This window comes from Myotis yumanensis, unplaced genomic scaffold, assembly GCF_028538775.1.
Source record: "Myotis yumanensis isolate MYYU_CA2020_CCGP unplaced genomic scaffold, mMyoYum1.0.hap1 SCAF_3, whole genome shotgun sequence".
Classification (NCBI taxonomy): domain Eukaryota; kingdom Metazoa; phylum Chordata; class Mammalia; order Chiroptera; family Vespertilionidae; genus Myotis; species Myotis yumanensis.
Genome location: NW_027223754.1, coordinates 172,327,997 through 172,341,570, shown reverse-complemented (window position 1 = coordinate 172,341,570; position 13,574 = coordinate 172,327,997). Strand labels below are relative to the sequence as shown.

At 35.1% G+C, this 13,574-nt stretch overlaps 1 protein-coding gene across 3 annotated transcripts in view; it reads left to right on the top strand.

Annotated features, from left to right (window-relative positions):
• Positions 1-13,574, top strand: part of CNTN1 (contactin 1) — a 287,008-nt gene that overhangs the window by 65,151 nt on the left and 208,283 nt on the right. For all 3 annotated transcript variants that reach the window (XM_070410419.1, XM_070410420.1, XM_070410423.1), the window contains exon 2: positions 8,327-8,374. The gene's annotated coding sequence lies outside the window, so the exon portion shown is untranslated. The remainder of the gene's footprint in view (positions 1-8,326; positions 8,375-13,574) is intronic.

Sequence of the window (13,574 nt, the reverse complement as noted above, 5' to 3'; positions counted from 1 at the left end):
TTTCTGCATAGTTCCCACCTTCCTGGAATTCTCTGAAGTAGGGCACATTCTTGAGAACCTCTTTTCATTAACACATTTTTGTTTGTTTTTGGCTTCAGTGACTATTTTTAACTGTCATATCCCTTCCCTGATCACACTTTTACAGTATTATTTCTTTTTTTTTTTTTTTTTGGTTCATCTTGTGGGTCCCACCTGTCCTAGTCTTGGGTTCTTATTACTTAACTAGAGGCCCGATGCATGAAATTCGTGCATGGGGGGGGATCCCCTCAGCCCAGCCTGCACCTTCTCCAATCCGGGACCACTGGTTCCTAACTGATCACCTGCCTGCCTGCCTGATCACCCCTAACTTCCTCCACTGCTGGCCTGGTCATCCCCAATTTCCCCCCCTGCCAGCATAGTTGCCCCCAACTGCCCCCCTCCCACCAGCCTGGTCGCCCCTCACTGCCCCCCCCCCCCTGCAGGCCGGGTATCCCCACACAGCCTGCTTCTCAGTCTTTGGTTGCTCCTCACTGCCTCCCCCTTGCTGGCCTGGTCAGTCCCAACTGCCCCCCTGCAGGCCTGGTCGCCCCATGCAACCTGCTTCTTGGTCATTTGGTCGCCCCTCACTAACCCCCCTGCTGTCCCGGTCGCCCCACACAGCCTGTTCAGTCATCCGTTCAGTTGTTTCGGATGCGATGGTCGCTTAGCCTTTTATACAGATAGATGTCCTCTCATTCTCTTGGTATTAGCTCTCATAGAGCTATAAAAATGACACAAAAATCCCTAGTTCTAGCCTTCACTATGCTCTTAAATTTAGGTACATATTTTAACTTTCTACTCTTTTGTGTGACCATGTCCCCTCCACCCTCTGGTGGTCAGCGCACATCATAGCCAGTGGTCAAACTCCCGGTTGAAATCTTGGTCAAGGGGACAATTTGCATATTAGGCTTTTATTATATAGGATAAAGATGAGATAAAATACTGTTGGTTTTAACAGCTCAGTACAAGTATTAAAATAGTGTCTTTGAGAATATTCCAAAAGAATTAGAGAAAAAGTCTTATTTTTTCAGTGACTAAACATGTAGCCCAGAACCTAACATATTTACCTGAATGTAGCTGCTATGGTATTTGGACAAAACAATGAGAGGTCTTTTAACAGACTAAAAAAAGTGCCACGGCTTTATCATTTCTACATTATGTTCATATTGTATTATTCTCTTATTTCAGGATCAGCTAAATGCAGCCCATGGGCCATGTGCTATTTTTGTGAATAATGTTTTATTGGGACATAGTCACACACATTCATTTATGTAGTGTTCAGGCTGCTTTGCCACTACAATAGTAGAGTTGAATAATTGTCATGGAGACTTTATGGTCCACCAAGCATAAAGTATTTATTATTTAGCCTTTTACCTGAAAAGTTTGCTTTTGAATCCCTTTTGAAATATTAATTCACTTGAATTTCTATTTTGCTCAATTCTACATGTGGGGGGTGGGGCGGGAGGGAGAGACAGACAGTATTAACTAGAGTAGAATGAGTCATATTTTTCCTTCTAAAGTATTTTTTGTAGATGACTAATGAAACCTAGTTGCAGTATGCTGCCTTTAACACGCACAATTCTTAGGCTTTGTTAAAAACAGAACAATATAAACAAAAACCCTAAGGCAGAACAACTTGTTCTTTTTTACCAGATTTTTATTGGTACTGCCTAGAAAACATTTTCCAAAATAAATAATCTTTTTAGCACCAACCTTTTCCCTTCTATTAAAAAATTAGAGTTGGAGAAAAGTCCATTTAATAATCAGAAGAGCATGTATTTGATGACACAGTGACTAAGATGGTCACTGTTGGAAACTATTTTTTATTGAAACTCAGGGAATTCTATGAATACCTATTTTTTTTCAATAACGCCAATAATTGACACCATATCTTTTACATGGAAAATAATTCATATTTTTCTTATAATAATGTATGTTAAAAGTTTGGTAAATGCATGCTTCAAACATCTACTACTCAATTCCCCATCTGTTTGTTTTTCATTATTTGATAATTTTTTTTCTGTTACTTCTCAATCTTTTAAATGAATACGAATTTAAACTTCCTGACCTTTCTTTTTTTTACCTCCCACTTAAAAGAATTCTACCAAGGAAACATAATTTGAAAGCTAGTTGGCTGGTTTCATTTGGATGTGCAGTTACATCTAAAGGTTTAATTCTAAAGGTATAATTAGTTATGGAGCAAGAGATTTAACAGAGATTTATTTATTTTTAGCAGCTTTCCAAGGTCCAAAATATCAATGGCCAAGAATTGGACCTTAATTATAAGTTCATCCTCTAAGAAGTTCGCTTTCTTTTTTTTTTTTTTCCAAATATATTTTATTGATTTTTTACAGAGAGGAAGGGAGAGAGATAGAGAGTCAGAAACATCGATCAGCCGCCTCCTGCACATCTCTTACTGGGGATGTGCCCACAACACAGGTACATGCCCTTGACCGGAATCGAACCCGGGACCCTTCAGTCCACAGGCTGACGCTCTATCCACTGAGCCAAACTGGCTTCGGCAAGAAGTTCGCTTTCACTTAACACATTCTTTGTGTTGTAGAGTCAAGACGTGAAAATTTAAGCTCGCCTATTGTTACCTGTGACTCAGTAAAGAAAAACTTTGGGATTCAATGTAGCAAAGCCTTAAAGTTAAATGAAAATGGGAATGGAAGTCAAATCTCTTTTTAAAATGATAAATTGATTATAGAAAGTATCGTTTTCTACTGATATAAAAATCTAGGTACAATCAAACTACACCAGGATACATTTTGGCTGGATTATGGAAGAGTTAAACAGTAGAACTATCTAGCTTTGGCACCTACTCCTGCCATTGTTATGAGGACTCATTTTAGGCTGGAAAAGAAATTCTCCCCAGAGCAGGTGTAGTTCTGGAGCAATTTTAAGGAATTTGAGGTTAGATTTTAGTCTGGATTTTTAAGAAATTCTGGACCATGTATTTTTCTCCCAGAAAGACTTCAGAACAAAGTGTGTTTTATACAACATTTGATATCCTATTACAGACCATGTTATTACCAAGATTAAAAGTTACCTTTTGGGGGTCTCTAGCTCATACAGGGGTATATAGTACAGGGATATGGACTCTGGCTCATGCAGGGATATACAGTAGAGCATATTCAAATATACTAGAATTTGAAGTAATCTGAAACCAATGTGAAATATTTATGTATAATGAGTACAGCCTAAGACAAAAATGTATTTTGGGGAAAATTATAAGAAATTATCAATGTTTGGGCAACTAGCCACCTATCTCATAGTTTGTGTGAGACAGGCATATTAGAAAGATGCACATCCCGATTGGGAAAAGAAATGACAAATACTCTGAATCTGGCTTTGAAGTTTAAGGCCATTAGGGCTTAGAATATTTGAGATGAAAGATTTGAAATTATCAGCCAATAAATTAGTTAGTTATCAATATTATGGGAAACTATAATATGGTTTTAGGATACCCAACATGTAAAATAAAATTTAAAAATGTTTCCCATACATTTTTGTCTCATATTTTCATAAAATTTGTGGTTTGTTTTTTTTTAAAAAAATAACCAAGCTTCACTTAAATTTCATCTCAAAATTCTATGAATCAAGAGAAAAGGTCTTTAAGGAGAGGTCAAGGCACTCAATTGAAGCCTCCTGTTTTGGGGTAGAGGTTTGGGGCTCATAGAGTAGGAAAATGTGATGTGTTTCTTGGAATAGCTGGTTACACAAAAGGCTAGATCTTTTTTTATGTATTTGATGCAACAATGAGAGAAGTCTCATTTCTTTATGAAGATGGTATTACTCATTAATGAATCAGGCTTTGTCTTCCACTAGAAAACAATCACATGCTCATTACTAAGGACACCTCTGTTAACAAGAGTTGTCTCATCCATAAACAGCTAAAAGTGGGAGCCAACCACATGAAAATAAATTAGATGTGAATCAAATTCAAGATCCTTGAAACGTAAGTGAGCAGCAAAAGGAATGGTAATCTTGAAATATAAGCAATAACTGTATTAGACCCACTAAGCCATCTTTGAAAGGTAGGTAAAGTGCTAGGCCCAGATGATCTCACAACATGTCTAGGACAAAAGAGCGGCCTTAGATAAGACAAAGGGTGGTGGAGGGTCAGACATGGAGAGATTTCATGTAAGCCGTCAGAAGACCCACTAAAAGTGCACTCTCGCGTTTGGGTCTCTATCCTATTGGTACCCATCTTGATCATTCAAAATGGAAAATTTAAATCTCTCTTCAAGTTTGGCCATTGAATATGGTCCAATCATAACTTGAATATGATGTGTCGGAGATCCCTGAGGAAACTGCTCTCCTTTTCCTCATGCTTTCATCAGAGACAAGTATTTCTCCTCCATGTATTAGCAACTTATATGTAGTATAAATTTTGTTATTTTAATATCTGATGTGTGATAAGAGGAGGGTTGGTCATTGTTATTTTTGCCTTCCATAAATTAGTCACCAAAGTGAAGTACTGGAACAAGAGAACCTAAAAGCAACCCCATTAGATGACTATAGCAGTATAAAAGACCCTAAATTTAATTATCTGTGTACACTGTGTTTTCTCAATTGTGCTCTATTCTAGACAAAATGGATCCTTATTGATTGATTTAATGCTTGTTTACATTTTGGTTTCTGCATCTGAATTTATTTATTTATTTATTTTAGGAAAAAAGAAATGCCTTTCCCTTGAGAAGGAATAAATATGATCAGTGTAACTGAGATTTGGAAATAAAATTCTCTCTTTTCTCTTCTCTTCCTTCTATTATTTTTCATTAGTCACCTTGTAAGATTAAATATTCCTTAGAATATTAATTTTTCCCTGTCATATAAGAGATTGTTCATCCTTGAAGTTCAGTTTTGTGACAAAACAATATTTCCATTGATATACTTTTCAAGTCTACTATAATTGACAAGGTTTATGTAATTCTTGAGGAAAAGCTTTACAATTCTTCTAAATGAAAATATTGACTAATAAACACATGTCTGGAAAACATTTCTTATCCCCATCCATCACATAGTTTTCCCCTTTCCTTAAAAAACAAAAGGGGTCTAGAATGCCAACTCCATTTTTTTAATGGATCAAAGGAAAACCAATCTCAGCCTCCTCTGTCTTCTTGAATCCAGTGAGTGTACTTCATTCCTCATCTGATTTGTTCTTGGCAACATTCCACATGTTTGCTCACTCAGGGCCCCTCCTTCATAGATCCTTCTTCTTGCCACAATCTCTTTGGTTTTCCTCTATTTTTTTCCTGGTTTGTTTGTTTTTCTTAAGTCTCCTTTGCTGATTCATTTTCTTGTGTTCATTTTTAAATCTCTGCATTCTTCAGGGCTCTCTTCTCACCTTCCCAACTCTTGTACTATATGTGGTATAGTTAAGTCTTTAACAGTATAGGTTATGTAAACTGACTACCTAGGTTTGATAATGTGCATTAGTTTTCAATTGCTGTGTAACAAATCACCATGAATTTTGTGGCCTATAACAACACTCATTTAGTATCTTGCAGTTCTGTAGTGGAGTTCAGCTGGGTCTTCTGCTCCGGCCATTAACAGGCTGATATCAAGGTATTGTTCTGAGGGCTCATTTGGGGCTTGAGATCATCTTCCAAGCTCAATGGTGTTGGCAGAATTCCATTTCTTGTGGTTGTAGAGCTGAGTGCCCCATTTTATTAATGGCTTTTGGGCAGGGGCTATTCTTAGCTCTTGGAAACTACCTGTGATCCTCTACCCTATGGCCCCTTACATGAGCCCTCTCACACTTCCCATTTCTGATATCAGGAAAAGCTATTTCCTTTTAGAGTGTTCAACTAATATCCATTTTGATGAACTCAAAATCAACTGATTAGTAACTAAATCTTGGGTGTTATATCCCATCACATTTATAGGTTGTGACCCATAAAGGAAAGGAAATTGTACAAAGTGTGTATACCAAGGGTTGGGAATGTTGGAGGCCATCTTAGAATTCAACCTTTACTAGCTATGCAAATTTGGGCCAGTTACATAATTTATCTGTGCTTTGGTTTTTCTCAGCTTTAAAGTGTGATAAAAACAGAATATTATTTATGGGGTTATTGTGAAGATTAGTCTGATTGGTACATGTAAAACCCTAGAACAGTTCTTAATATATAGTAAGAGCCTGAAAATATTCAATTGCCATACTCAATCTCCCCATGAATATTGCATCCACTCCCATTGCTTCAATGTTACTGATAATCCTATGACTTCCAAATTTATATATCCAGTCAAGACCTCTTTTCTGAGCTTCAGACACTTGAAATTTCCTACTTTACATCTCCACTTAAATGTTTAATAGCAACCCAAGTACAATTTGTTTAAGTCTAAACTCATGATTTCATTTGCAAACCTGATCCTTTCTAATGCTTCTTATCACAGAAAATAATATCCTTTCATGAAGTTCCTCATGCTTTCCAATTTCCTTTTTCTTTCCTACCATTCATTCATTTGTTTAAATTTGTTTTTGTGTGGCAGAGAATAGAATGATCAATATAACAGATATGGCCTCTGCCCTATTAGAGCTTAAGTATAACTAAGTGAGAGACTGATTATATTCTATTCCCCAAAACCAATTAAAACAAAGCCATTTTTAAGATTTTTTTTAAAGTATGAATTTTTATTGACTTCAGAGAGGGAGAGAGAGAAACATCAATGATGAGAGAGAATCATTGATTGGCAACCTCCTGCACAACCCCTACTGGTGATCAAGCCAGAAACATGGGTGGGAATCAAACCATGACCTTCTGGTTCATAGGTTGAGGCTCAACCTCTGAGCCACACCAGCTGGGTCATTTCCACCTCTCCTTAGCAAACACTCTAGTCAAAGTCACTGTCCTTCCTGAATCAGAGTAATAACCCATGGGTTTCTACTTTCACTCTTTCTCTTTCTCTTCCCCTCTACAGAGCTACCATCTTCAAGGAGGTCTCATTAACTCACTTCTTTGCATAAATCCTTTCATTGTCTTCCTATAGTATGTAAGATAAAAACAAACCTTCTTCATAATCTGCTATAGCCCCATCTAATGTCTCTAACTTTATGCAGCCCAACTCACCCCTCCATTTCTGTTTTAGCCCTGATGGTCTTCTCCCTACTTCTCAACAGTGGAACACTGCTTCATGTCTTAGCACATTGCACCTGCCAGTCCTTCTGAAATGGTCACTCTCTCCCTTTCCTGCTCTATAACCCTCCCTTTACCTGGTAACCCTCAGCTAAAATATTATCCCTCATGAAACCCTCCCCTTATCCCTCCTAAGCCAGGATCTCCACTATACTCAAAGTACTGTATGAGTCTTCTTTATGACATTTAATATGGTATATGGTTATGTACAGATTTGCATCATTATTCAAGATCTGCCATCATTCTGGGGGAGGGACAAGTTTCAGCCATAGGAAAAGTAGATTTTACAATCGTGTTTTGTAGATGAGGGGACATGACATGTATTTTATTTTTTTCATGACATGTATTTTACATGTACATGCTATTCTCAGAATGTGTGTTTGATGGGAGAAGCTTCTTCTGTAACTACCTCTTTGTCAATTCAAACCAAGCTTACCTAGACAGTATTTGGAAGGGAACACTTTTATGGAGAGTTACTGGAGACCTGAGCAAGAATGTGAAAAACTGTTCTACAAACTATAAAACTCAACAAAGAATTTTTATTGTTTTTATTATTGTTAATATCACCGAAATACAAGTTTATCTAAATGCTTGAGCTACCTTGAATTTGATCGATTTGATTGCTCCCAAATACTTGATTTCCTCTACCAGAGGTTTCAGATCTACTGTTGTTTTCTTAAATATACACCTGTGTGCTGTCTACCTATTAATATGTGTACAGGCATATGAGATATACACACATATACATATGGTGTATGTATGGTGTATATGGTCTATATTCAGGCTCCTCTAAAATAAATTCCAGCCTAATGTATCATAAAATGGGGCTAGTCCAGTGGTGTTATTTTTATGTATTTACTTAAATGTTAATTTCCAATACAATTCAGTGATGCTGAATAAGATGATATTTGGGATGTAAATCATCAATAGTTTTTGAAAGTCATACAAAAGTCAAATTCCTTTAGCTTAAAAGTGTTTACTGATTGTATATATGTATTTTACAAATATGCCAAATTTACTGAGATGATTAAAACTACAAATATAAACTTCTAATTGATTAAAAAGCAACTAATTTATTGTAGAAAATATTCAAAATTATTACTAAAAGTAGAAAGATATTTATCTTTAAGATAACTGACTGCAATTTTATAATTATTTATTTGTAGACATCCATTTTGGATCATATCTGAAGCTGAATTCAGAACAACATTAAGGTAAGCTGTTTATCTGGGGTGCAAGTGTGTATGTGTGTGTGTGTTAGTTTTAAGCAAGAATATGTGGCATAATTGTGTGTAATAGAATGTTCAAACATATTTCTAGTTTCTGAGCTCCTAGAAAATTTCTGGTTCATGACAAACACTCAATGATATTGGTTCCATTTTATTTTTTATAATATTTTTCAATTATAAAAAATATCAAAATATATGATAAATTGTTTTGTGGCTACTTGTTAAATGTCCTCTCAGCACTCACTCTGAAAATACCCATACCAATAAATCACTATGCAAATGCACAGAGCCATTAAAGACAAATTAATACTGAATAGTGTTGTGCTCAATGTTGCTGAGTTAACAGAAGCTGGAATGAATTCTCAAATGTGGAATGGTGTGATGGGGACATGCCACTGAATTAATAATAATAATAATGTCAACAGCAATAACAATACTATTTACTTAATGTTATAATTCAGATACTCTACTAAATACTTTATTCATATGCTTTATGTCATATAATCCTCAAAATTTTCTGAAGCAAAGGTATTATTGTTATTCTTAATCTCATTTTCCAATGAGAAAACGAGGACTTGTCTAAAGTTATAGAGTTAGTAAGTGGCATACTTACCAGCTGAGATCTTTTTAACACCCAAGATTTGGTTTTCTACCAATATGTTAAACTACCTAGAAAAGATATATGTTAATCAGAATTTTTTGAATTTTGGATTGAGGAAACAATGAGAAGGGATATTTTGCTACATTAAGACCACGAACAAAAGCATGAAAGGTGAAATATATATGCATTTTCCCATAGTGATAAGTTGGTATGAAGAGCATTTGAGGAAAATGTAATAATAATTGTATAGTCAGAACACTTGAAGGTTACCAAGATGTTTTGGTGGATAAAATTGAGTGTTCTAGTTTCATTGCCAATGTCCTCTACCTGCAAACTACTTAGTTAAATTTTTACTGTTGTAGTTGAATATAAGAATCCACAATATAGTCAGGGTATCAGTTTAAAAAATTTTAAAAAGTACTAGAATTTGGAGGGATTGTTGAAAAGTCTTTAGTCCTGCCAAGGCATGAAATGCTGGCCTAATCCTGATAGAAGTAGTAGAAATAGGGAGGCATGCTATTGCCAAAAGACATGACAGCAAGCAAATGTGACAGTCCTTTATGATAAGTTGGGTAAAGGAATAAAGGAAAAGGAAGAGCAGAGATGGTTTTAAGTTTGTTCCTGTGAAAAAAAATGAAAAAAAGTGCAAAACTTTTTCTTGTTAGAAAACAGAAGGAGTTGGATTCTCTATTTTGCATTGGAAATATTGATGGGCACTCACATTTATATATTCTGTACAACATTTAAAGTTAAATGAATAAAGAGGTGAAGATTGGGTCCTAATTCCACTAACTCATTTTATTAAAGGCTTTCCACAAAGCCATGAAAGACAGATTAATACTTTAGAAAGGATAGTTTAATATGAAAGGATTAGTATAAAAATGGAAGTCCATAGGGCTATTACTTGAAACACCATTTTCCGTTGAGCATTTTAAAAATCAAATATAGCTATGTAAAGTTGAAAAGTAAGTGGAATGATGCAACTTGTATAATAATATTGCCTTCCATGCCTAATTATATTCTCAAAGATTTTTTTATTTCTTTGTTTGACAGTATAACATTGCTTTTTAAAAAGTAAATAAATGCAAATTATTTAAAACTCAACTCTGGAGTTACTTCCCTTACTTTAAGCATAGTTTTTATCCTTCCCTCACCACCCCGATTGGGTATTATCATTAACCTGTTACCAATACTTCAGGTAAATACAATTTAAAATCAACTTTATTTCAAAATCAAAATGCTCATTCATTCTCTGTGTAATGAAATACGTGAATTAGGTAATAAACAAGGAGAAAGAAAGAAGGGAAGCTCTGCTTAGGCTATAAGTTACTTCATTTGGAGTAATGTCTGTTGGTAATGCTAGCCTACAATACTGTAATGTTTTCATCATACTATAACAGTATTATGAAATATTTTTATAATACTAGAAAAAATACAGGGTGAAATTGTATGTGCTATGGAATTATAACCTTCTTATATTTTATTAAATATCCTCACTCAGAGTAAATTCATCAAATATTTATCCAGTAGGTAAATTCAGTGTTAAATTCTGGCCCTACCACAATACTTTTAGTAGGTATGACTTATCTTTTCAAGATGTTCACAGTCTAATAAAAATATGTAAACAAATTATTACAGCATGGTGTAATACCTTGGTATGGAAGCAGATGGAATGGGATTACTTCTTTCAATATAGTGGATCCAGATTAAGTATGAACTGGTACACCTAGTATATGGCCTTCATGTAAAATCACACCCTACTCTAATTTTTTTTGTCATATTGCATCATTGTTTTATGTTCTTCATAACATTTATTACTATTTAAAATTCTCTATTCATGTATACTTATATTGCTGACTGTCTTGAATGAAGAAATTGTTACTTGAATGTAAGCTCCATGAGAACAAGATCCTTTTTACTTGTTTAGCCTTTGAATCTCCAGCACCTACGGTACATATCTGGCACAGAACAGGGTTTTAACAAACAATGTTTGAGTAAACTTAGAATTTTTATAGAGTAAAATTTAGTTAAATATAATTTGGGCAACTTAAACTATTTTTTAGATATCTAGAATGTAGATGCACTTCCCATTAGGCTCATGATTTGTATTGTGCCATGGGCTAATCCACGAGGTTGGTTCTTACAGAGAGTAAGACGTAATGTGAGAGATATTACAGAACATTTATTGGACATGGTAACCTTTAACTCCACTTCTCTCTGACCAAGGGATTACACCATGCTGTAATAATTTGTTTACATATTTTTATTAGACTGTGAACATCTTGAAAAGATAAGTCATACCTACTAAAAGTATTGTGGTAGGGCCAGAATTTAACACTGAATTTACCTACTGGATAAATATTTGATGAATTTACTCTGAGTGAGGATATTTAATAAAATATAAGTTGGAAACAAAAGATAAAGCCTGTGGCCAGCTCAAGTTGGAGTCAAACAGAAGGGTCTCTCAGAGGACCAGAATCCTTAGTGACACCACTCTATGGGTAAGGGACTACAGGAAATAAACTTGAGAAGTTGCCTCAAAGAAGCATGCCTTTCTAGACTTTCCCATTGAGTGGAGAAACACAGAGTCTCCCTTAGAATTCAGAATTATGAGGCAGTGTTCACTGAGGTTTGGTGGCAGAATTTATGTCTGTGATCCAACTTCATCAATAATTTAAGTGGTTCCAGATTCAAAGTCAGTGGATGAAAGCAAAATAAATTGTTTGTAGTATGAATTCAACTTCAATGCTTCAAAGATAAATTTCTAAAGAAATGTTACCAATTTAAAAGTTATAAGCATAATTAAAAAATGGACTTGAGAGGACACTAAAAAAACATCACAGAAGATACAGTCTTACAAAGACATATTATATTGGAATGATTAGATACAGAAAAATGCATATGTTTAATGTACTATTTTCTATTGCTGCCATAACAAATTACCACACAGTGTCATAAAATAGTACAGATTTATTACCTTACAGTTCTGTAGGCCAGAAGTCCAATAAAAGTGTCACCAGATAAAAATCAAAGTGTAGGCAAGATGCATTTCATTCAGGAGGCTCTAGAGCAGTGGTTCTCAACCTGTGGGTCGCGACCCCTTTGGGGGTCGAACGACCCTTTCACAGGGGTCGCCTAAGACCATCGGAAAAAACATATATAATTACATATTGTTTTTGTGATTAATCACTATGCTTCCATTATGTTCAATTTGTAACAATGAAAATACATCCTGCAAATCAGATACTTACATTACGATTCATAACAGTAGCAAAATTACAGTTATGAAGTAGTAACAAAAATAATTTTATGGTTGGGGGCCACCACAACATGAGGAACTGTACTAAAGGGTCGTGGCATTAGGAAGGTTGAGAACCACTGCTCTAGTGGAATTGGTTTCTTGCTCATTTGGGTTGGTGGCAGAATTCAGTTCCTTGTGGTTGTAGGACTGATCTTCTGGTTTTGTTGCTGGCTCTAAATTGAGGGTTTCTCCCAGCTTCCAGATGCTGCCACATGCCTTGGTATTGGGCTCCTTTTTTATTTTGAAAGCCATAATGGCAGATTGAGATTGTCTTACATCATATCTCTCTGGCTCCTTTAGTCCAAGTTGGAAGTGTTTCCTCTTGTATAAAATTATCAAGAATTCTGTGGGACTTCAGGGATGTCACAAGAATTCACCCCATTAGACAAGATTTTCAACAACTCCATGGACTCTCTTAGTTACTGTAGTTTACTCAGGACTTGGCAGCTATCATCAATCAAAAGTAATTTGTTTAGCACTGAATATGTGTTCACTATTCTGCTTGGCACTTTTGGGATCACTGGGAAAAGTGTTGCAGTCCCTACTGTATTTTTCAATGTCATTAAAGGCTGTTTATTATAGTAAATTTTGGCAGGCTCTTCTTGTTATTTCCTTTGCACAATTGAATAGTTTTAGATGTTTAATAATCGAGTTTCTCATTAATTATATTAGAATGAATTACAGAATAGATATTAAAAGCCATTACTTTATTTTTCAAGCATGAATAATGTAAGAAAATCTCATGACTCTTTATTCCATTTCATCAAAACAAGAATTTCTTCTTCAATAAAAGGAAATCCAAGAATGCACAGGGGATTCAGTGCCTAAGATTCAATGAAAAATAAATAAAATGACTGTGAATTTTAAGAAAGAAAACATTGGTTTTATTTTTTCCCCAGAATTACACAGTGGCATTCATATGGAGTTTAAGAAAATATTTTGCTAATTGTTAGCAAATAATAATTAGCTAAGTTTTGCTAAATGCACAATTTTATTTGAAAAAAATATAGTTCTGTGATATCTCTTTTGGACAAAATAGATTAGTGTCAAATAGAATTGGTTTGAATTGCTAGCTGTGACTCTTTAGACAAGTTATATAATTTCTCTGAGCCTTCATCTCACCATAAAAAAATAAAAACATATCTGTCCAGGTAGCTCACTTGGTTAGAGTGTTGTTTCAGTAAGCCACGGTTGCAGGTTTGATCCCCAGTCAGGGCATACAAGGATCAACCAATAAATGCGTAAATAAGTGAAACAACAAATTGATGCTCCTCTCTCTCTTT